The following is a 24,984-nucleotide window of genomic DNA, read 5'->3' on the forward strand; positions in this document are numbered from 1 at the left end:
TCATATTTTTCTTTCTGCCAGTTTACTAGTGCTCTATACGATTCAACTCTTCTATTGAAAGAAGGAAGGAGAGTTGTGATTACTATAATCTGATGGTTTTCGGTGGAATTTTCAGTTTCCTGCAAGGTACAATTTTAATTTTGGGTGAGTTACTAATGTGGCTGATAACACATTTGAGATTTTTAAGAAAAATATATTACTCTTGAAGAAGTTCATGTGGAACTAGATGAGATTGTTTTGAAGGCTTTCATGGCTATTTTAGAGTGAGTTCATGGGTTGGAATAGGCATTTGACATGAGAATAGTTTTTAAAAAGAGAAAGTAAAACAGAAACAAATTAAAAACAAATACCAAGTCACTGATTAGTTCAAAAATTTACATTTATACCAGAGTTACGAGTTCAAAAATTTACATTTATACCAGAGTTACGATCTAAGTCATTGCTTTCCCATTTTTTTCCACTTGCCAGCCTGTAGGACATTGGAAACAAATGGGAAGGGAGCACAAGCATTGGAAATTAAAAGTTTATTCATGAGTGAATTGCACCTTAGATATTAATCAGTGAGTTACAACAGAGACATAAAAAGAAGATCACTAATGAGAAATTATATTAATCATTGCTCTTTTCTCAGTTAGTTCTATGTGCAAGAGAAACACACAGAAAAATCAAGTTTACTCCATGTTAGCCTAATTCTTTCCAGACGATTTCCTAAAATTGACAATCCTAAGAAAAATAAATAAAAATAACAACATATGTCACACAAATTTCCCCTTTCATCTCACATTCAAAGCTGATATTCTGAAAAACCAATATGGTGGGTAAAAAATGTCCTATGTCCTGAAATTCATGGTCAGATGACCTCCTGAGAAGGCTCAAGGAAGTTTTGAAACCAGCTCTGCATACTGAGGTTCATTCACTCTTCGAAAGAAAGAATATGGCATGGGATATGCTCGCCTTCCTGAGGCTGTTTAGACAATCTCTGTAGAAAGCACATGGTGCGTTTTGTGCATCCTTGTTTCTTATGAAATCCTTGTCTGATTAGGAGTGGGGGAGAGGGCCACGAGAAGTTTTGGCATGAACATAGGCACAAAGCATGCATGCCAAAATTGCACATAAGCTAAAACATGGTATTGGGGACAAACTTGTTTCATTAATATATTAAGATTTTTTATTTTTCTGAAAAGTAACTAGACGTTTTTCAGAATGATATCTCAAATTATCTAGGATAAGGCTTTCTCTGTAAGTAAAATTCAATGTACAGGTTGTTAGTAATTATTAATAATTAGTAATGATGACGTTTAAATTTCCAGTCAATGACATTGATTCAGTAACTTTTTATTGAATTTATGAACTGCTGTTGGATTTTAGATAAGTCTGACAAATAGAATGGCAATTAATGTAGCCAAGAAACATTAGTTTTTTTGGTTGTTGTTGTTGTTATTTGTTTCTTTTTTGCTTGTCCTGTGGCATGAACTCAGGGCCTATACTCAGTCCATGAGTTTTCTTGCTTAAGGCTAGTACTCTATCACTTGAACCACAACTCCATTTTGAATTTTTAGTGTTTAATGGGCTTTCCTGCCCTGGCTGCTTTTGAATCACAATCCTCTGATCCTAGTCTTCCAAGTAGCTAGGGTTAGAGGCATCCTTCTGAGACATAGATTTATGGTGGATTAAAGAACATGTAAACAATTTATCCCAAAGGAACATAGAATCAAAGTTGAAGGTCTTAACCATAATAAAAATGAAGAAATTCAAACAAAAATGAAGAATGCTAGCTTTGCTGGACTTCCTGCATGGTCCCAGGAAATGAAGAAATTGTCAATATAAACCAACAAGTAAACTTAGTTCTGAAATGAACTGAAGACTTTCTGAAATAAAACTATATTAATGGAAGTCATATTCTATGTTCTTTGTCCTAGGGTCTTGTTTTTCTTTGTTTTCTCTGCAAAGACTTACTTTTCTATAAAACTTCAGTAATCTGAAGTATCGGAGAAGCCTCCAAGGAAGATTACTAATACTGCTGAATTGTCGCTTCCGCCTCGACCAGCAAGGAAGACTGACACAGGATTCTTCTCCAAGTGGTTTATTCAGGAACCCTTAACAAACTTCTTCCTTTCTCCTTCCTTTTTCTTCTCCTCTCCTCTCCCCCGGGACTATCCCCGGTCTTATAAGACCTCTGCCTGGCCAATCCTGAAAAGCCACATGGGAGATGCCGATAGGCCAACTATGCGAAGCAAGCCAGAAGCTAAAACTTAGCCATATAAGGAGTTGTTTTTCACAGAGAGCACTCATCGTAGGGATGGCGGAAGGCGGAAACCGGCGCCATCTTTAAGGCACGGCCCTCACAGCTCCCCACACTGAATAGTTCCTCTGAAGCCAGGCTCAGGTGAATGAACCATACTTCTGGGATTGTTGCGTTAGGAAGAAATTTGGCTGAGGGTGAGTGAGTGTCACATCATTTCATTTGAAAAGTGAAATATTAGGCATGTCAATGACTTAAATTATTATTGAGGTCTTGGCAAATTTCTGAAGTCATTGGACTGCTGAACTCTCATGCTAAGTATACATAGCTTAAAGAAATGATTTTTTGATTTTGAGTTCCACAGAAAACAATTTAGAATGCAAGGACACCATAAAATTATAATCTATCTAAGGCACTAGATGGTTTCAAAAATGAAAAAGGAAAGAAAAGAAAAAGGCTAACATAGGCACCTGTGGCTCCGTGCCCAATCATTTTATTTCCTTGACTAAAGCTGTTGGAGATCAACACCTGCATATTTTCCAACATAATCTCATTTCATAATAGGCTTTTAGTGAATATGCTGTGGCTCCAGGTGTCATTGTCTTTTCAGGGTTTGGCATCAAGAAATGTAGTATTTGCATGACAAATGACTGCATTGGTTTTGTCAATGGAGGGCCATCTGCAGTGGGAAGATATGCAGACAGGATCCTGCAGCTGAGGCCATTCTAACATAACTCTTATCTGCTTGGCTAGCTGCTCTTGGACTGCTCTGTGTGTCTGTGAAGTAGAGGCCCTGGACATCTCCATTCACATTGCAGCTGTGGAAGCAAACAGTAAGCAAAGAGTTTTTGCTATTCTTCATGCTAAGTCTGCTTGTAGGTTATTCATCCATCAGACACCTTTGATATATAAATGGAACAAGTTATCTACTGACAGAAAATTTAAAATGCCTTAAAAATGACACATCTTAATATTTCTGCAGTTAGTTTGGAGTATTCAAGAAACCCGATCCCTCAGGGACTGGTAACATTGTGCAAATACATAATGAACTTTTAGTGGCTATCCTTAACAACATCTGTGATGTAGACTGAGGAATAAAATAGTCCTTTGTTTTCAAAGTTCTTGTATCAATCAGTGTAACAAGTAGACTCTAATCTCCCACTTCTCCATTATCATTTTGCTTCAAAACAAGCCACAAAAAACAAAAACTTACATAGACAAGCTTTATATAATTACAGATATTTTTAAGTATAAGATGAGGGCTAAACTATCTCAAAATGATCTGTGTGTGTGCAAATGCGTGCATGTGTGTATGAGTATGTATGTGTGTATCTGACCATACTGGGCCTTTGCACTCTCCCTGAACCTTCTGTACTCAAGTCTAGTGCTCTATCATTAGAAACACAACTCCAATTCTGGCACTTCTGGTTAACTGGAAAAAAAGAGTCTCATGGAATTTTTTAGCCAGACTGGCTTTGAACCATAATTCTCAGATCTCACTTTTCTGAACACTAAGGATTATAGCATGAGTGACCAGACCCCAGCTATAAATGGTCCTTTCTACGTGAATACATGAAAAGGAGAAAGCAAAAGAAAATTAAATGGACCACATAAGAATAAGTGTTGGAGGGTTGGGAGTTTGGCCTAGTGGTAGAGTGCTTGCCTAGCATGCACGATGACCCAGGTTCAATTCCTCAGTACCACATACATAGAAAAAAGCCAGAAGTGGTACTAAGGCTCAGGCCATAGAGCTCTAGCCTTGAGAAAGTCCAAGGACAGTGCTCAGGCCCAGAGCTCAAGCCCAGGACTGGCAAAAAAAAAAAAAAAAGAATAAGTGTTGGAGTAAAGATATTAAGACCCACATTCACATTGTAGGAAAAGGAAACAATAAAATATATCGTTAAAATACTGGTTGCATGATCTTTTTTTGCCATCTTCATTTACTCATGAAATAAGTGTGACCAATTCTTTAGCAGCTATAAGACATTCTGCTAAGGACAAAAAATTTGTTGCCTATCCATTGTTCAGTTTAGAAATTTACTGGAAAAAGAAATTTTCTGTAAGTATGAAGTAGTTACCAACCAAAGTTTTTCTCTTCTCAAGAGAATAAAAGATTCTAAAATGATCACACAGCATGTTAAGTACTTTCAAAAATGTATTCATATCCAAATTTAAGGTAGACTTATACAGGTCTGATGCCAACTAATTTTATTTCCTTCTTGAGTATTCAAGAGTATATACACATGAAATAACACTAATTCAGTATTTCAATGGCCATTATAGTTGACAGATGGTAAAATGAACTCCTGCGTACATAAATTTTATCATGCATTATGTACACAATGTTGGTATCTTAAGATGCATTGGTATTCCTATATAGTCAAATTTCTAGTTTAGTGAAATAGATTAACATATTTTTCTTACATAGTTACTTATTTTTTATTTCACCTTTATTCTACAGACTTAATCCTCCTATAATTTACTAATTGAACAATAATTTCAAGTATAATACTCTTGTTTACTGTCAATTTTGTGTTGCTTATTATATCTTCTCTTCATTCATCCCCCACATTTGCTAGTTTGTATCTTATTGCTCCAAATATCCTCTTCCCATATTTCTTCAGTCATTAACTAGCCTATCATATATTTAGTTTGAATATTGAAAGACATGTGCTTTGGTGTTTTGGCTATTGTCTTTCCATCTCCCTTTATCTACCTAGCTGGCTTACACCAATTCTTGCCTCACCTATTACATGCCTTTAAAACGAACAAGTTTTCTTAATGACAATATTCTATTTTAAGTAACAACCATTATCATTTGGATTCCTCCTGTAATCTAAAACCTGGTCTTTTGCTACCTATTTGTGGTCTCCCATCCTGATACTGGAGAAGAGTGTCTTTTCCAAGATCCAGTTACCTCTCGAAAGGAACATTTTCAATGTCTCCTCTGTTCTTAGATAAAGGTCATTTTTCCTTAATAAAACAAATCAGTAGAGATCTCCTAGGAACAAATGCCAGACAATGTGGCCCAAACTGGCAAAACTCATCACAAAATTTATTATCTCATGACACTAAAACTCTAGGACGTGACACTTTTCAGGCACAGCTTGAAGTAATTGTGCATTTATTTTTTGTCTGGTAAAGTCCAGATGAGCTTTCTAGTAACTCTGGTGTGATATTTACAGGAAAATTATTGTCATTTTAAATCACTGATATTTGAGAGATTCCTGCTTACAGACTGACTCAGGGAACACTGGATAGACTGATCTAAATATTTGGAGAAAAATGGTCAAAATTATTTATTCTGTGGGATAAAACTCACCGCTAATCAAGAACCATACTCTATACCAAATGGTGGGAAATCTCACATTGCCCGTTTTAATTAGAAAAAATTTTTTAAAAGGTGCTTTCTGTGATTATCAAAATTTGTTTCTATATGACTATTCATTTTAATTGAACTATTCTTTTTTAGATGATGATATTTTTATTTCTCATGCAATATGTTTATTTATCAATGATATAATTCTTATAAGATAATAGATTACTACATACACCCAAAAACTCAAGTGTTTCTAAAAATCAAACTATTAATTTGCAAATAGAACATAAATATTAAATTCACTGGTACACATATTGAATGTCATTATTTTATGTTTTATTTTTGTCATAATGAAATTGTAAGCTTGCTATATTAAGTAGTTTTAATTTGTGATCTTTATGATATTTAGCAGTAATTTTGCACTTTAACATGAAAGTTCAATGTCTCAACACTTCCTCTCTGCACATTGGTGTGACTTCTTTGGTTGAGACATTTTTTCCTTTTTAATTGAACTATTCTTGATCATTCACTTTAATTCACTTATATAAAGGGGGAGAGATGGTTTGAGATTTTAATTGAAAGTTCTTCAGTTCAAAATTATCCCTAGTGACCAAAGGTCTAGAGATTTTAAAGAGTCTTAAGCAGGTTCACTTTTAGATGGGACATTTAATGTCTTAGAGAATCAACAAATGTATATACTCTACATGCAGTAGGAAAATGAGCACTAGGAGAGGTTGTATTCCCAGTTTGCAATCATTTATTCCTTCCTCATAATTTGCTTCTCAGCAACAATTACTTTTAGAGTTAGTCACAGGGAAACCATTTGCCAATTTGATTTGCACATTTGTGACTTTTGGTCTATATTCATGGGAGGATTAAGAATAATGAATGTCTTTACTAGTGATCCATTGCCCCAGCACTCACACAATATGCATTTTCTCCAGATAATAGCTCTTCTTTCTTCCCCAATTTGAATTGAGAAGATGAATGAAGACAACTCTAACTCAAATCATACCTTAACAGAACCACAGATGACAAGAACATCTCAAAATAAGTGATGGGAAATACATGCTTGCTAAACATTGAGATTATATATATATATGTATATATATATATTTAATAACTTATACATCAACAAATAACAGATCACAATTATTTTCAATTTAATAAAATAATCATATTTTTATAAGCTAAGGGATAATAGTAAAAGTTGAAGCCTTAGTTATAATTGACTCCAACTACATAAATTATGTCTTAGAAATATATGTGCTTGCTCATTACCTTAAGGAAAATCATCATCTTGAAATAAATACATGCTTTTATTTATTTATTTGTTTATTTATTCATTTATTCTCTTTTCATTTTAGCATTTGGGATTGAACCAAGCATATTGCACCTGATAAGCAAGTACTTGGCCACTGTGCTACATCCCAGCCCAACAGATATTTTTAGTTAGCTGATTTAACAGAAGATTTAAACTCACATTCAGAAGAACTAAGTAGAATAACAACTACCCCACTAACCAATGATGAGATTTTGAAGTAAACATGGTTTACTTTAGTCAGTTGTGAGTATGTGTGTGTATGTGTGTGTTTGTGTGTATATGTGATTGTTGTGTTTTGTGCATGGCTGGGACTTGAACTCAGAGACTGAGCTCTTTTCCTTAGCTTTTTTGCTTAAATCTGGTGCACTATCACTTGAGCAATACTTCCACTGCCAGCATTTTGGTGGATAATTGGAGATTTTGTGTTTGATTGGAGAATTTCAATCCCACACTGGGTTTGAAACATGATCTACACATCTTAGCCTCCTCAATAAGTAGTATTAGAGGCATGAGCCAATGGCACTAAGAAATATGTTTTCCTGTCTACTGAGATTAAATAAAATTTGAATATACAGTTAAGAATGTTGGTAAATAAAAATGAGTGAACTACTCATCGCCATTTATAAATGAATAAATACTAACAATATGACAGTTTTTTGGATAATGTCACAATATTTTCTCCTTTTCCTTCTTTTCTGGGGGCAGTGTTCTTTGAGTGAGTTTTTCTCGTCTGTTAGGCAGACACTCTACTACTTGTTCCATATCTCTAGCCCTTTTTCTTGTCATTTTGTTTTGAGATAGGACCTCACATTTTGCCCAGGAAAGGCCTAGACCATAATCCTCGTACTTACAATTTCTACCATAGCTGGAAAAATAGGAACACAATATCCAAGTTTACATTTTATAAAATTCTTTTGTCTAGATTCAGAATCTTCTAAAGTCATAGACTTCTTTTCATAGACAGGATGACAACAGTGAAGCTTATTTTCCTCGAATCTGTAACCTGAGTATTTGTTACTTTAACAAAAGTAAAATTCATAAAGGTAGAAGCACAAATTTTCCTGTTCTAATATAAAAATACCAGAACGTTAAATGAGCTGTAGATGAGAAGAAATGGCAACTGGTCAAAAGAATGTGGAGCAACCAGAAGACAACCACAGAGCAGAAACAGGTCAGGATTGTCCTCATTAAACATAGATGGTCATCAGAAATGCTAGCTGATTAATCTCCATGTAATGTAAAAAAAATTAAAAAATGAAATTGACCTAAAAATGTGAAAAAAAGAAAAGAGACAGAGGAGTCATTGAAAAAGATATTTCCCTCTAGAAACTTAAGGACTTGTCTTCACACCCAGTGGTATAGAGTTTGATGAAGTTCTGGCTCCTGTGCTAGGAAGAAGTGTATAATGATGGCTTTGTGCCTGTAGAGAGGGAGAAGTCTGAAATGTCAACTTTTACCTCTTTAATGGGAAATAACCAGGAGACTTATCTTTTTTTCAGTTGATTTGGAAGATCTCTTTAGGACAGACACATCCAAGGGCTCTAAGATCAAAGAGGCCTTCTGAGGTCAAAGCTGTCAGAAACTGGCTAAGTCAGCAGTGAATAAAGACTACTGTGACAGGAAGGAGAAGCATTCCATGTGAGTGGTAAGTGTGCTCAGAATATAAATACTGTGACAGAGAACTAGGAAATAATTATTATAGATTATTTATCTCAATGTTCAACATATTCAAGAAAAACAGCAAATTTTCAGTGACTGCACATAATAAGAAATCACACATCTATCAAAATTGCCTTGTCTGTTACTCCATGACACTTAACACACATGATTATCAGGTGGTTCACTAACATGAAATTATAGTTACATTACATGATATTTTATGACGACAGTCTTTCTAGTCTCTCTGTGTCTATTAATATTTCTTGAAAACTAGACTCTCATTTAACACAAATACAAGGAACCAGTGCCAGAATAAAAAAACAGATTCTACTTTCAAACATTTGGTATCACATAATATAGCTATGCCACTCAAAAAATGCCCACACATGCATTAAGAAACAGTATTACTGGCAACTCTGTTATCCTTTTTTACATAACCTTTGAATCGTGATCCATTACCTTTCTTAATAGTAAGCATTATTGTTATCTACAAATAAAAATTATTTATTGAACTTCTTAGGGACATGTGTAGAAGCATGTTTGTTTCCTATCTCAGTCTCTGAATTACATTATAACTTGTATTTTAACAAGTATATTCAAAGGAAATAGTTCATTTAGAAGTCATGGACAATAATCAGTGTTCTACAGCATTTTAAAGGAGATTTTTCTTTTTTTTATTACCTTATTTTTTTATTGTAATTAGTAAAAGGGTTACATGATATTTGCCAGATAGAAGGTGCATTAATTCACATACATTGATACCCTTTCACATGTCTTGGTACCCATTTCCCCGCCCCCCACACCCCCCACACGTCTTGGTTTTCCCCCCTTCCCTATCAAATTTCAAATATCCAAATACAAATAAATTCAACATATCAGATAACAAAGTGAGATACTATACCAATATGAGATAACCAAGGGACAGCAAAGGAGATGAGAGACAACATAGTACATTAAGGACAACAATCATTCATTATATGGCTTTTGTTTCAATATCCTGGAGGTCCTTTCAATTAGCTTCACATTATATGGTAAGGGAGATTTTTCTAAAATGGAAAACAGGGAAAAGCAAAACACATCCCACAAACCACCACCCAGTGGCAAGATTTTAACGCATTGTGTTTCCCTCTCAGTGTGATTGGCTCAGGGACTCATTATGAGTACCTTGGTGAAAAAGAGTCTTCTAGATGGTCTTCCTTTGCTAATTCTTGGGCTTTATGCAGCATTACATTTATCAAAATTTATTAGTGATCACGATAGCTTAAATCTACCCAACCACAGCACAAAGAAATTAAGATGCTTCCCTTGATGATAATGCCAAGTTCTGAAGAACAAAAAGGGACATTTCCACAAATTATCAAATAACAGATAGTTTAGACTTTATATGAACATGTACATTTGTCAGACATTAGCCATTGATTTAAAATCTAAAAAGCTGATTAGCACATTGGCAATAACAACAAGAAGTACAGGCAGTAAATCTAGTACTATTGTAGAAAACGCTGAGATGTGCCTCAGAAATCAATGTGGAGAAGATTTCAGTTACATAGAAGGTTACTACTAAGGCTAGATAGCACTATATGTGAATAAAGTAGAAACTTATTCAGTATAAAGTTTAAGACACAATTGTATAATTTAATAATTTTTGCATTTTATTTTATGTACTAATTGGCAGTTTGTAAGTTTACAGAAATCAAAAGCTTTCATTCTTTATTTGAGTTTCCATTCTTCAAAACAACTTATATAAAGAAACATGACACATGACAGCATCTTGTCCAGTGGTAGCACTGTAGGATACACCCAAACCCAGGCTCTCAAGAGATGAGTTCATAAAAGTAAATTTATTATTGTCTTAAAATATTCAAAACAGAGAAAATATCTGAAAAAGGAAGTTATAATCCATTAAACATAGAAAGGGAAAGATGAAAAAAATAGTCATGATACAAGCTATTATATCCATTGAACTTTAAGCAGTGGAAATTCAGAAAATAAAGTAGGCACACAGAACCAGTTTGTGAAAGTTTTTCAATAACATGTTGGAATGCTAAATCTTAGATGTCAGCAATAGCATGATAAAAAGGATGAAAATATTCATTATAAAGTTTTGGGGCTTGTCAGAGTTGTTCTAGTATGTAGAGGACAGGAAAAATCAATGGGCAGATTATGTTCTCCATTTATCATATTGCCTTGCACAGAGAAACTTACATTTTATCAGCTTAATTGCAGAGAAAATTATAAAGAGCCATTGTTAAAAGTAATTACAAACCAAGAGGCTCATGCCTATAATCCTAGCTAATCAGGAGCCTAAGATCTGAGGATCTTGGTTTGGAGCCAGCCCAGAAAGATCTCCCTCGTGAGACTCTTTTCTCCAATTAACCACTCAAAAACTGTACTGTGGCTTAAGTGGTAGAGCCCTAGCCTTGAGCACAAAGCCTCAAAGACAGTGCCCAGGCCCTGTTCAAACCCCACAACTGACAAAATAATAATTATTATTACAAAGTATGTTTGTAATCATTGTTATATGCAATGGGATGCAACCAATGGTTTCAAAATAAGGATATACTTACTCTCCCACATAATTTGCAATACTATTCTAATAACATCTTGGAGGATATAGAATTAAGAAGAAAATTCAAGCCAGGAGCTGGTGGCTCACACTTGTAATACTAGTTACGTAGGAGGCTGTGATGTGAGGACTGAGGTTAGAACCCAGTGGCGACAGGAATGTCCTTGAGATTCTTATCTCTAATAAATCACCAAAAAGCCACAAATAGAGTTGTGGTTCAAGAGCTAGAATGCTAACCTAGAGCAGAAACAAGACTCAAGGACAGTGCTTTTGAGTTTAAGCCCCAGGACTGGCACAAAAAAGTAAATAAAAACAAATAAATAAATTAATAAACAAATAAATAAAATGTAACACTAAACACTAGAAAGCTAGATAAGAAACAGGCAATTTGAAAAAGCTCCAATTAGAGATGTTAGAATAGAGAATTTTAGCTCATTTATTGTAAAGGTGATGTACATAGGGGTTATGGCTCCATATTCGGTTAAAGCATACATTTGTTTTGGAGCAATGCCACCCCTTTCCTCATTCTTTCCTGGTTTCCTCTCCCACGCCTGTCAATGAACTGAATAGCTCATTTTCAACATAGTATCTAGTGAGTACCATGGTTGTATTTATTCACCCTTTGCCCCTCCATTGCTCTGTACCCCCTTATCCTCTCAAAGATAAATATATGAACAAACAAGTCAAAACAAAATGAAAAGAAAAACATCATCGAAGAAGAAAAACAACCTTCTTGGTTCCATGTCCTGGATTTCATTTTGATAAATATTATTTCACATAGTCAAATTCACATTGTGATTGTGCCTATTTGATCCTTTCTTAAACTATTCTCCCATGATTTCAATGTGTGAATGTTCAGAGTCCTGTATAATTTATCATTTCCCAGTGGAATATTTTCTTTTCTTTTCTTTTCTTTTTTTGTTTTTTTTTTTTGTTTTTTTGTTTTTTTTTTGCCAGTCCTGGGCTTGAGCTCAGGGCCTGAGCACTGTCCTTGGACTTTCTCAGGGCCAGAGCTCTACCACTTGAGCCTCAGCACCACTTCCGGCTTTTTTCTATGTATGTGGTACCGAGGAATCGAACCCGGGTTTTCATGCATGCTAGGCAAGCACTTTAACCACTAGGCCAAACTCCCGGCCCCCCCAGTGGAATATTTTCATTTAACATTCCTTGTGTGTACTTATAGAATAAAGGCAAATTCTGTTACCACAAATGAGGGATACCATTCTTTGTTTGTGTCTGGCTTTCTTCACTTAATATAATTTTGCCCAAGTTTTTCCATTTCCTTATGTATGGGGCAATGACATTCTTTCTGATGGAAGCATAGAATTCCATTGTGTATATAAACCATATTTTCTTGATCCATTCATCCACTGAGGGGCATCTGAGTTCATTCCATATCTTGGCTGTAGTATACAGTGCTACAATGAACGCTATTGTGCTAATGGCTTTAGTGTGGCCTTGTTTGTGGTTTATTGGATAAATGATCAGGAGTGGAATTGGTAGGTCATACAGAGGCTCTATAATTAATCTCTTGAGAAACTTCCATACTGCTTTCCAGAGCAACTGAACAAGGTTATTGGAATAGATTTTTAAAAGTTAATTTTAGGGGGATTTTTAAAAAAAGATAATGCAAACACACTACGAATAAAATGGATAGTCACACCATATTAGTCTTGCAATAATTGTAAAATTAATTCTTGTGCAACTAGAAAAAGAAAATAAGTTTGTAATCTGAGGGAGAAAATTAAATATATTAAGAGAATATTATATTTAAGTTACTTTCGATTAGTAATACTTAGTAACGAAAAAAAATACATTTTGGCAAATGAAATCAGTTACAAAATCCTAAGGGCCAGAATATAAAGAAGTAGGAGAAGATGACATCCCAATGGGATGTATGGAATGGAAAAGAAAAAGAATAAGACTGAAACTTGGGGAGTTTATTATTTAAGGGTTACAAAATTAGAGTAAAAGAATAAATGAAAAATAATGAAGATGAATCAGGAATGTGAACGCAAAGAACTCAAATTAAAACAGAGCCTTAAGAAAAAGGAGTCCACAGAAGTAAATTCAATAGAGATGAAATAATGTACAATGACAATTCACAAGCAGCCACTTAGTATCCAGGAAAACAAGTTATTAGAAAGTTTTGCAAAAAAAACTTATTGGAAGAAAAGCTGACAAGTTATATTGGCTGGCAATTTTAATATTTTAATATATTCCATATATTCCATATTTATGGTTGGTATTATACTGATTTATAATTCAAAATTTGCTCCTTTTTATTCCAAGTGTTAAACAAATCAATAGGAAGATACCATATACAATGAACATTATTCTACATAGCCAATAGAGAAAATACAATATGGCATTCGCTGGGAAATAGATGAAATTAGTGAATCATGCTGAGTGAGATAAGTCAAGACCAAAGGAACAAAAGGCACATGGTATCCTTAATATATGGCTATTAGATCCAAACAATACAAGAGTGATGACTCAATATTTGGGTAGTCAAGGTTATGGACATTGTCTTGGAGATATAACTACATAGACATAAAAATCTATGATGGGCTATATACTCTATAGACATAGTGTTTTATTACATATATTAATATGTACCTATGACATACAAACCTTCAGCTTAAGTTTAATTATGTTTTAAAATCTATGTGCCAGTGATTATATAGAGAGGTTCTCCTTATAAATTCTTGTTAAACATATTTGAAATATGATGTAAAAGTCAATATTAATAAAATCTTTAAAAAATAAACTGAAAATAAATTTCTGAATCTTTTTACTCACTTTTTAATGTTTAGTTCATGGATTTACATTTAAGACTTTTAAAGACAAAGTTGTAAAATTTGCATGAATGTATTAACAGATATGATAAGACTTCCAGATAAAAATAAACAGGTAACTATTGCCTGAGACTATAGTAAAATCACTTGTTAAATGTTTATCTGTGGTATCAATATAAAACCTAGGTTATGTTAGTTCAAATATGTGGGAAGATGGGTATGAGGGAGCTGTAGGAAGTTATGGTCTCATTGCTGATATGTTTGTAGAGAACAGGAAACATGGAAGTCAAGATGGGAAGACACATTACAGGTTTGAAAGAAGAGAACGTGACTAGAATCATGCATTGAAATGAGTCTAGCTGGCATAAGGTTCTTTTTCACAACCACATTGTATTTTGCCAGTTCTGGGCTTAAGCTCAGGGCCTGAGCACTGTCCTTGGACTTTCTCAAGCCTAGAGCTCTACCACTTGAGCCTCAGCAGCACTTCCACCTTTTTTTTTTCCAATATGTGTTATTGAGGAATCGAATCCTGGTTTTTGTGCATGCTAGGCAAGCACTCTATCACTTGGCTCCTGCCCCCACAGCCACATTTGATTGCAGAAATGGGTATGTAGAAGAGGTGAGGAGTTATATCTAATTAGGCATAATGTTTAATAAAGAGATAATGGGGCAAATGAAGAAGTGTAAATAATTTATTGTACAAGGTTTTATTGCAGTTAGCATTATAATTCTTAAAATGAATGTCGTAGCAATATGCTTTATTTCATAGTGACATATTGATATATATTTTGGAATAGTTTGGGGTTTATGGAAAAATTCACTTTATATCTTATATGTATGAACAGATATATAAATACCTGAATCTACCATTATATGAACATATAAATATTTTCACCCTAAAACCTGTGTTCTTATTTTTTATTCTTCTCTTTCCTTTAACTCTGGAAGCCATTAACATTTTGGTAGTACAGTTTCGCCTTTATCAGAATGCTGTACAATTTGAAGCATACTTTGTTTCCAGCATACAGAATATTGTACAGTCGGAAACATAAATAAATGACCTTTTAAAACTGAGTTCATATTTTAGAAATACTGCTTTATTCTCACTTTCATTATATGTCCTCCTACTTTCGAAAAGGTAATTAAAAGAGAAAAGTTCAGAGCAGAAGGTAAAATATTACTCAAAAGTATCAAAGAGCAAATAACCTATTTCATCACTGATTATAAACAGTCCTTGATAATATAATGAAGGAATAAATAGAAGCAAAGAAAACAAATGGTGAGAAGAAATAATTGTGTGAAACTGAGTGAAAACAAAGCATAGCCTCAAAAGTAAATGAAAATGATTTTATTTCAATTTAACAGAAGGAAAAGACATTGAGGATTTCATGAAAACTATCCTTTATAAAAATTCACTTAGGTTCAAAATAGATATAAAAACTGCTAAGAGTTTGGAAAGCAGAGTGGATTATGCATAATGGGATAAACAGTCTAAGGCTTCATTTAGTAATATACACTTTCCTCCAAATTCTCTAATGATTTGATAGTGCAGTATAATCTGTCATCTGGAAGCTTATTTATCCATTCACTTACTAAAGAATATCTTAATTACTACCATGTTTTGTTGCTCATGAATAAAATGACTACACATTTCCCTGGGCAAGTTTTCATAAAAACAGATTTTCAGTTCCTATGTGAAATGTCCAGGAGCTGGATAGTGTAAAGAGATTCTTTAATTTTACAAGGAATTGCCTAACTACCTTCAAAATGTACCCGACTCTTTTATATTCCTGTCATCAGTGAGTGAGAACTTCTTTAGCATTCAGTTGTTTTACCATCAGCTTTCATATTTTTAGTACTCGTAATGTGTATAGTGATATCTCATTGCTTTAATTTGCAATTATCTACTGCCATAATACATGGAAACATCTTTTCATAAACTTGTTTGCCATCTGCCTATCTTCTTTGCAAGGAATCTGTTCAGATATTTAGCTTGCCCTTCCTTTCAAACTAGGTCATTTATTTTCTTTTTATGACTTCAAGAGTTCTTTGCAAATTTTCATCACCAGTTCTTTATGAGGTATGTGTTTTGTAAATTTGTTTTTCTCCAGACCTAAGAATGGTCTTTTCATTCTCTTGATGGTATCTTCTGCAGAGTAGAATTTTAAAAATAAATTTCAACTTATCAGTTCTTTCATGAATCATGTTCCTATTTTATTTATATATTTTTATTGTAATTAATAGAAGGGTTGCATTATATTCACCAGATAGAAGGTGCATTACTTCACAAACATTGATACCATTTCTCATGTCTTGGTCCCTATTTCCCTCCCTCCACCCCCGCCCCTCATCTTGTTTTCCCCCCTTCCCTACCCCATTTCAACTAACCAAATATGTTCCTGTTTTTATTTCAAAAAAGCTCTTGCTAAATCCAGCAAGATTTTCTTTTACTAAAAGTTATACAGTGTGTGTGTGTGTGTGTGTTTGTGTGCGTGTTACATTATAGATATGTACATACATATCATCCATTTTGAGTTAATTTCTGAATTTTCGCTAAAGATAGAAGGACTGTAACTAGGTTTTGTTTTCATTTTCATTGAATTTACAGTTCATGTACCATTAGTTTAAAAGATGAGTATTTCTCCATTTTTTTTTCTTTTCAAGGGTTAGGTTAATCTATTTATATGAATCTATTTTTAGGCTCTCTGTTCTGTTCTGTTCTGTTCACGTCCTTATACTTTCACAAGTACTGCACCATTTTTACTAATATAAATGGATAGTTCTGAAGCTGAGTAGGCTTAATGCTCCTGTTCTGTTTTGTCTTTCACTGTTGTGTTAGATATTGCAGATGTCTTATTTTTCAGTATAGACTTCAAAATCAATTTGCAACCATCTATAAAATGTCTTCTGGATATTAATTGGTTATGTCATATCCCAGAGAAAAAATTGTGAAAAACATGACACCAGGAGGAAATTAAGTCTATCTGTATCTGAATATCAAGTATGTTCTTCACTCTCTTAGCTATTCTTTGATATTTAATAGATTTTTTAGCTGTTGTTCATATTTAATTATATTTAGTATTCTGTTTGAGTTTTTTTATTTTAATTCTATGTAATTTTTAATTAATTCATTTTATTTCATGTTTTAGTTTTATTTCAAATTACTGACTGGTGGTTCTTTTCATTGTTTTTGTTTTAAATCTTGAATCTTGCAATGCTACTATAGATCACATATTTCAGTAGTCTACTTGTTTTGGTTGATTAGGATATTTTCATAGATAGCAATTCATTTCATGTCAAATGTGTTTTGCTTTTTTTAATCTACAAATTCTTTTTGCTTTTCTTGTCATATTGCATTACATACAATTATCAGTATGATGTTGCATAGATAGATATAGTAAAAGGACATCTTTGTCTTATTCCTAATGGTACTGAAAAAGCACACATTTTTGTACCATGAGGAATGGTTTAGTTTATTGGTAATGATATTAATTCTGTGAAGTCTCTTCTAATTTCCTTCTTTGCTGATAGTTTTTTTTTAATTTTGCCAGTCTTAATGCTAAAAGTTAGGGCCTGGTCACTATCCTTGGGTTTTACCAAGACTAACATTCTACCACTAGTGCCATGGCACTACCTCTGGCTTTTCCTGTTTATGTGGTACCAAGGAATAGAACCCAAGGCTTCATGTATGCTAGGCAAGCACTCTACCACTAGGTCATGCTCTTGGCTCTGATAGTTCTTATTAGAAATTATTTAAACAAATCTATCAAATGCTTTTTCCATTTTGTCACACCAGCATATGATTTTTTGTCTACAGGTATATTTTAATAGTTGATTATATACATAAATATTCAATTTACTTTGCACGTATCCTCATGACAAATGAATTTGTCTGAAATAATTTTACTGGCTTGGATATTACATTGCTCTCATAAAATTAAAAATATTGCATCTTATGAAAATAACTATTGGAAATTTGGTATAATTTCCTTTTTAAACTTCTGTAGAATTCAATATTAAATTTATGTGTGTCAAGTATATATTTTTGAAAAAAGTTTAATTTTTATTTAATATTATTTTATATATGGCAATTAAAATTATGAGTTTCTCTGAATATGAATTTTGGTTTATTATGCTCTAAGAAATTGATTCATTTCATCTAATTTATGAAATTAGTAGGTGTATGATGGTAAATCACCTTCATTTATTTTCATTTTGATTTTTATGCATTTAGTATTGTTTCATATTTCCAATAGTTTTTCTCTTAATTTTGTTTTCACTTTCATTTGCTTCTACTTTTAGTTTTATTATTTCTCTCTGCCACTTACCTTGGATTTCATTTCCTGTTCTCCTTTCTAGGAAGAAGTTTAGACTATGAACTCTAGAACTCTCTAGTTCATATATTCAGTGAATTGAATTTCTTTCTAAACAATGTTTTCCTCCCATCTTACAACCTTTAACAAGTGGCAATTATATTCCATGTATGTCAAATATCTGATATGTGACTTAAAATTTTAATGTGTTGTTTAATACTCAATTATTTGGGGGATTTCTGCTACTTCGTTCAAGTTTAATTCCCTTAAGTCTCATTTCTTTTATTTTGAATTAATTTATATGTATTTGATGTTCCAGAAAATGGTCTATCATTGTGAATATTCCATGTAACCTTCAGACGCATAAATATTCTATCCTTGTTGAATGGAGTAGTCTGTACATGCCAATTATGTCTAGTTGATTGATAGCACTGTTGAGTTTCATTATTTCCTTACTGATATCTGTGATGGCTGGATCTGTCAAATGCTAAAAGGGATATTGAAATTTCTAACTAAAATAGTGGGTTCATGTCTTTATTTTTGTAGTTTTATTACTTTAGCTTCATATATTTTAGAGCTGTGTTTCTAAGCATTTGTACATTAATGTTTGTTGTGCTTTAATGCTAGCTTAGTGTTGTAGAAGAAATTTAAAAAAATTACTTCACTAATTGTATACTTACAGAAAATTTGCAAAAAGGATTCTATAAATTTAATATTTGTTCCAATTTTGTCCAAAAGGAATTCCTTCCTGTTGATTTCTGTGTTCCTTTGAAGCACAGAAATTTACCAAAGCAATTAGTTTTGTTTTTGAAACTTAGCTGATCTTGTGTTTTCTCTATCCAATGTCTAGAATTAAGCACATTTTACATTTTTTATTTTGGGGGCTTTTTGGTAGATTTTAAAAATTTAATTGTCAGTATAATGTATAGAGGAGTGCATTATTTCTTGCACATTGATACCCCTTCTCATGTTTTTGTTCCCATTTTCCTCCCCCCAACCCCTCCCAATCATCTTGTTATTGTTTTGTTTATTTTCTTATTGTGGATATTGAACTCAGAAGCTTGCACCTGCCAAGCAGGAGTTTTTCCACTTGATCCACACTTGTATCTTATTTTGGGGTTGGTTATTTTCAGGATAGGATCTCACTTTATGCTGAGGGAGCCCTATACTGTAAACCTCCTCCTTATGCTTATGCTTTGCCTATCTCATTTGTTGTGATAGAGTCTTTCAAAATTTTATATTCAGGATTGCTTCCATTCTGGCATAAATAGAACCTCCTCCCTGTAGCATTTTAAAGGACATAATTTTGGTCTATATAAAGTTTGTGTAGTACAGACCCATTATTGTATGAAATCAAAGGTTAGTAATCATTTCATTATTAAATTTAGAACTAATTGGGTTAGGTGATTTTATTGGCATATATTTCCAATGGAAAAAAATGAGAAAATAAAAGACCAAAAGAAATAAACAACAAAAAGGAAGGTGATTTTTTATGTAAACAGACGTTAGTCTACAAACTTCTATACAAGTTGCCTATTCAGTTTCACAGCTTCTTTCTTTGTTGCTGGATGTAGTTTGTAATTGCTTTAGTTTTGGGACTTGGCTTCTGCCAGCTCACATGCTTTTGGTATCACACTGATCATCGAATAAGACCTGAGTCTCTTTTATTCAGTGAGGATAAATTTATCACCTATTTGGACAACATGAGCAGCCCTGATCAAAGTGAAAAGCAAAATGAGGACTTCGTGAATATTAGAATTAGCATTCATTACAAGGACCCTTCCTTTCTCCCTACCTCCCCGCCAAAAAGGAAAGGTGGGTTTTGGAAGAGGAGATCTCAACTTGAAATCCAAAAACAGACTCTAGTTTTAAGAAGTAGTGATAGGGATAAATGAGAATGTATTATTTCCTTCTTTAGAAAAGTGGGGGTTGGGGGAGAGATAGCAGCTATTTTGTGTAATTGCAAGTGGAACCTGAAAGCCAATAAAACATTTTGCGCCAGAGGTAAATGAGTGGTAGAATGTAACAAGTTAAACAGAACATTAGCAGATGACATTGTATATAGTCAAAGTAAGGACAGTTTCAAGTAAATGACATCATAAAGTTTATATATGAAGTGTTTAAAACATTCTGAGATACGTATTTATGTGTTTTGGTTTTAAATGGGACAATGACATTATTAGAGTTGCTTTTGCATTCTTCTGAGTGTGTGTTTCTGTGGTGGTTACTCTTACCACAGAGAATTTTGTTTGGGGTGATGAATGAATATTAGAGTTTTCTACTGAAAAAGAAACAGACAGTAAAATGCAAAGGACCATTTAGCTGAGGGAAAATGAGGGGTGAAATGGGATACCATTTTGATTGGCTCAAGTGCGAAAAGGATTGTACAGCTAGTGTACCCATTCTGCAAATTTCACATCCATGGAGTCAAAGAACTGCAGATGGGAAATATTTAGATATTTTTTAATAAAAGCATTGCATTGAACGTATACATATTTTTTCTTATTGTTCTTAACTAATTCTCTAAATAATATAGCTACTATTTATATACCACTTACATTGAATTCTATATTACAACTAGGCTATGTACTGTTTCATATATGGAGGGGAGTATGCATAGGTATATGCAAATACTGGACCATCTTATATAAGGGGTTTAAGCATCTACTGACTAGGTATCTTCTGAGATTCTTACAACCATTTCCTCCTGGGGACAAAAAGATCACTCCATTGTTCATCTGTAATACAGTGATAGTCATATCCATTTCTGTTTGCTTAGGACAGTTCCTGTTTTTCTTACCCCTGCATACATGTTTATATCTATCAAAACCTTTCACTACTGAATATAAATTCTTTCAGCCTTAAATTATGTATAAAGAACAAGAGTAAAGGGCAGAAAATTAGCTTGGGTTAGATAATAAATACTTTAAATATATATCTGTGCTACTTTCAATTATATATTGTCATATTAAGTTGATGAAGCATTCTAGAATTGAGAAATTCATGCTTTATAATGCATTTGATGATGCTGATTAAATCAGTTGTTTAGCACCTTCAGTAAGGGATTTAATGGTTTGTTCTTTCCCTCCATTCCTGTATCTTTAAGCCAAACCAATTTTATGCAAATATACTCAGTAACAGGAAAATGTCTTTCAGGTCTTGGATAACCTCATAAACTGAAGTACTAAAGCAGAACACAGCTGTTGCTTTGTCATATATATATACATATAAATATATACCTATTACATAACATATGTATATATACATACATATATATAATGCACTTTTGCAGTAGTCATTTTTTGTAGTACTGTTTGAACTCAGGACCTTGAGGTCTAGGCAAGCACTAGACTATTGAGTTATACTTCTTGCTCTCCTTTATAGTTAATTTTGATATAGGATCTCATTTCCTCTCTTAATATCTGCCTGGACCCCAATCCATCAATTTACATGTCCCACAAATGTAGGATGACAAGCAAGTATGTGCCACTGTACCTTGCCATGCATAAAAAATGGATCCCATAACTATTTTCCCAAGCTGTCTTGAAAATGTGATCCTCTCTATTTCAGTTCCAAGTAGGTAGGATTACAGGTATGAGCCACTGGTACCTGGCCAATAAGCATATTTTCTAAACAAAAATATTACATAATTGGTCTGACGATGTCTTGTGATTCTTGTCTATATGAAAATAAAGTAGATTATGGATGTAATATACTACTCTGCTTTTAATTCTTTGTATACATACTGGAACAAAATGTTTGAAAAAGCACTTGAAGGGGTTGCAATGTTCAAGAAGTAATGTACCCAGTACCTGATGAATGTAACTGTACATCACCCCAAATATAATTTTTTTTAATCTAGAAAGTAATGGAGGGCAGGAGTCTGGCCTAGTGGTAGAGTGCTTCCCTACCTTGCACCAAGTCCTAGGTTCAATTCCTCGCTACCACATGCATACAGAAAGCCAGAAGTGGTTGTGTGGCTCAAGTGGTAGAGCTCTAGCCTTAAGGAGAGTTCTCAGGCCCGGAGTTCAAGCCCCAAGACTGGAAAAAAAATCTAGAAAGTAATAAAGGCTTAGTTTGCTGCAAGATTTCATGATAATTTGAGAAATACACATACAAACACCCAGCCACCCACCCTAGTACCAGGCTTAAATTTAGGAGCTAGCACTTGCTAGCTCTCATTGGAGTATTTTGGACTTCTTTTTTTTTTTTTTTTTTGGTCAAGACTAAATTCAAACTGATTATCACATTTAACACATACTCCTAGGACACAAAAAATTAAAAAAAAGAAATATCTTGGATACGTGTGTGAAGGGATTTCAATTCACCTTGTCAGTTTTTTAATCCAATGTATGTTAATTAGCATCAGGTTTTTCACCCTTCCCTCTCATCTCTCCAAGCACTACCTATCCCAAGTTACCTGATTCCATTTATTTATTTTTTATTTATTTATTCATTTTGCCAGTCCCGGGCCTTGAATTTAGGGTCTGGGCACTGTCCTTGGGCTTTCTCGCGGCTAGAGCTCTACCACTTGAGTCACAGCACCATTTCTGGCTTTTTTTCTGTGTGTATGGTACCGAAGAATCGAACCCGGGTCTTCGTGAAAGCTAGGCAAGCACTCTACCACTAGGTGAAACTCCTGGCCCCCTGATTCCATTTTTATGTTTTATTGTAAAGGTGATGTACAGAGGGGTTACAGTTAGATAATTTGTTCCATTTGTATGCCTTGAATACTAAAAAGCTATCTTTCCTCACCCTTCCTCCCCATTCATCTGCTCCCCCAACTTTTGACTTACCCGACTCTGACAAAACATTTCAGCTTTCTAGTATTCAATTTGTTAAACTGTCCATTTTAAATTAAAGACATCATGAGAAAAGCAATCCAAGTCCGTTCGATAGGAGTATATTTATGCTTTTGAAACTTCTACCATCCTTGTTTACAAGATGAATATTTGATCAGCTTTCAAACTGAGGTCAATTGTCACCTTTTTATAAAAGCACTTCTGTGCTTGCCCTTTAATGAGGACAAATTTCTGTGAAGAGCTTTGTATTGTTGCAAACTTAGTATCTTATTTCTTCTATTATTTGCATTTGCATAATTACATTTTTTACTAACTATAACACAAATACAAGAAGTTATTAATATCCTTGGAATTAAGCACTGAGTCAAGTAAGTATTTGGTACATACATATTGAGTTTAAAATCAAATACATATGAAGCAAAATCTATGTCTAAAAGCAATGTAAGCATAGACTTTTTTATAAAGTTCAAATAAGCCAAGCAATTTGGGGATAATATTTTGCATCAAAATGTAAAGCATAGAAATGTCCCTTTACTCTTAATAGATAGAACTGCAGAATATTAACGTATTTTAAAACCATATATACCAATAATTTGCTCTGTAGTTTAACTGCTCTTTCTGCTGTATTCATTCCATGGTGCTATGAATTTCTGTACATGTCAGGCTCTTTGAACTATTTCTAAAGTTTGAAGGCCACCTTGCCATCTAATCAACTTTTTTTCAACTCAGTTAATATGTTTTTGGTCCTGTAAAAAGAGTTAAAGGCTTATTGTAAGTGTGGCTTTAGTCACCAATGTTAGGTGTTGAGAAGCACAGATGTTCAAGGAAGTATTCACTTCAGTTTTAGTTTGAGTAAAATCTAATATAAATTAATCAGTTCTAGGGGTCCCACCACAGTAAAAAGTAGATTCACTTTGCTTTCAAAGGCCATATTCTCAGAGCCTAGGAAAGAGGTTTTTATGGCCAAGTGAGATAGGAGATACATTGAGCTCTGGATTTAACAGATAGATACAAACTGTCCTGGTCTAAAAATGTTTTGGGTTCATCTATAGGTTTTCATTTGATCAAACTTCAGTCATCATGGATAAACATGAGCTTTCAAATGAGCCTGCAGGCCTGTAGCTTCTCTGGAAAGACTTGTTAAGATGGGGTAAGTCCCCCGCCTCAGTGGTCTGGGCACCTCGAAGTGGAGCCAGACCCATTAGCATTCCACTCCTCACCTTCCTTGCTAACTTACTTTTGATTTTGGTACGCTGCCTGTTGGGCTTTGAGTTTTGGGCACCTCTTCTGTCATGCATATCCCTACTGGAGATGCGTATTTAGGGACCTGTCCAAAATTCTTGAACACGTGAACACCGCACCTTATAGCACTCTATGAAATAAAACGCATGGCTTAGAAAACACGCAGTACCCAGGACTAAGAACAGGAAAGGAGTTCTAACTACAAGAATGTGCATTGGCTGGGAGTGTGGTCTAGGGGTTGAATGCTTGCCTAGCATGCACAAAGTCTTCGGTTTGATTCCTTGGTACTACCTACAAAAAAAAAAAGCCGGAAATGATGCTGTGGCTGAAGTGGTAGAGAGTGCTAGTCTTGAGAAAGTCCAAGGACAGTGCTCAGGCCCTGAATTCAAGCGCTAGGACTGGCTAAAAGGAAACAAAGAATTTTCAGTAACACTAAGTGGCATTGGAGTAATTTGATCTTCAGGCTTATTTTTTATCTCTATATCACACAATATATAAATATATATATACTATATTCATACAGCACAATTTTAACCTATTAGTCATGTCAGTATTAAATATTTGATAAATAATAAACATTTATTTATAAAGATATATAGCATATGGTACACATACATGTGGACGGTAAATTACTCATCCTTGGATCTGAGTGCCTGTCACAATAGGAGTAATAAATAATTGTTTAGTAAATGAATAATGAACAAAAAGATGATAAATGG

This window comes from Megascapheus bottae, chromosome 6 (genome assembly GCF_031878675.1).
Source record: "Megascapheus bottae isolate mThoBot1 chromosome 6, mThoBot2.hap1, whole genome shotgun sequence".
NCBI classification, from domain to species: domain Eukaryota; kingdom Metazoa; phylum Chordata; class Mammalia; order Rodentia; family Geomyidae; genus Megascapheus; species Megascapheus bottae.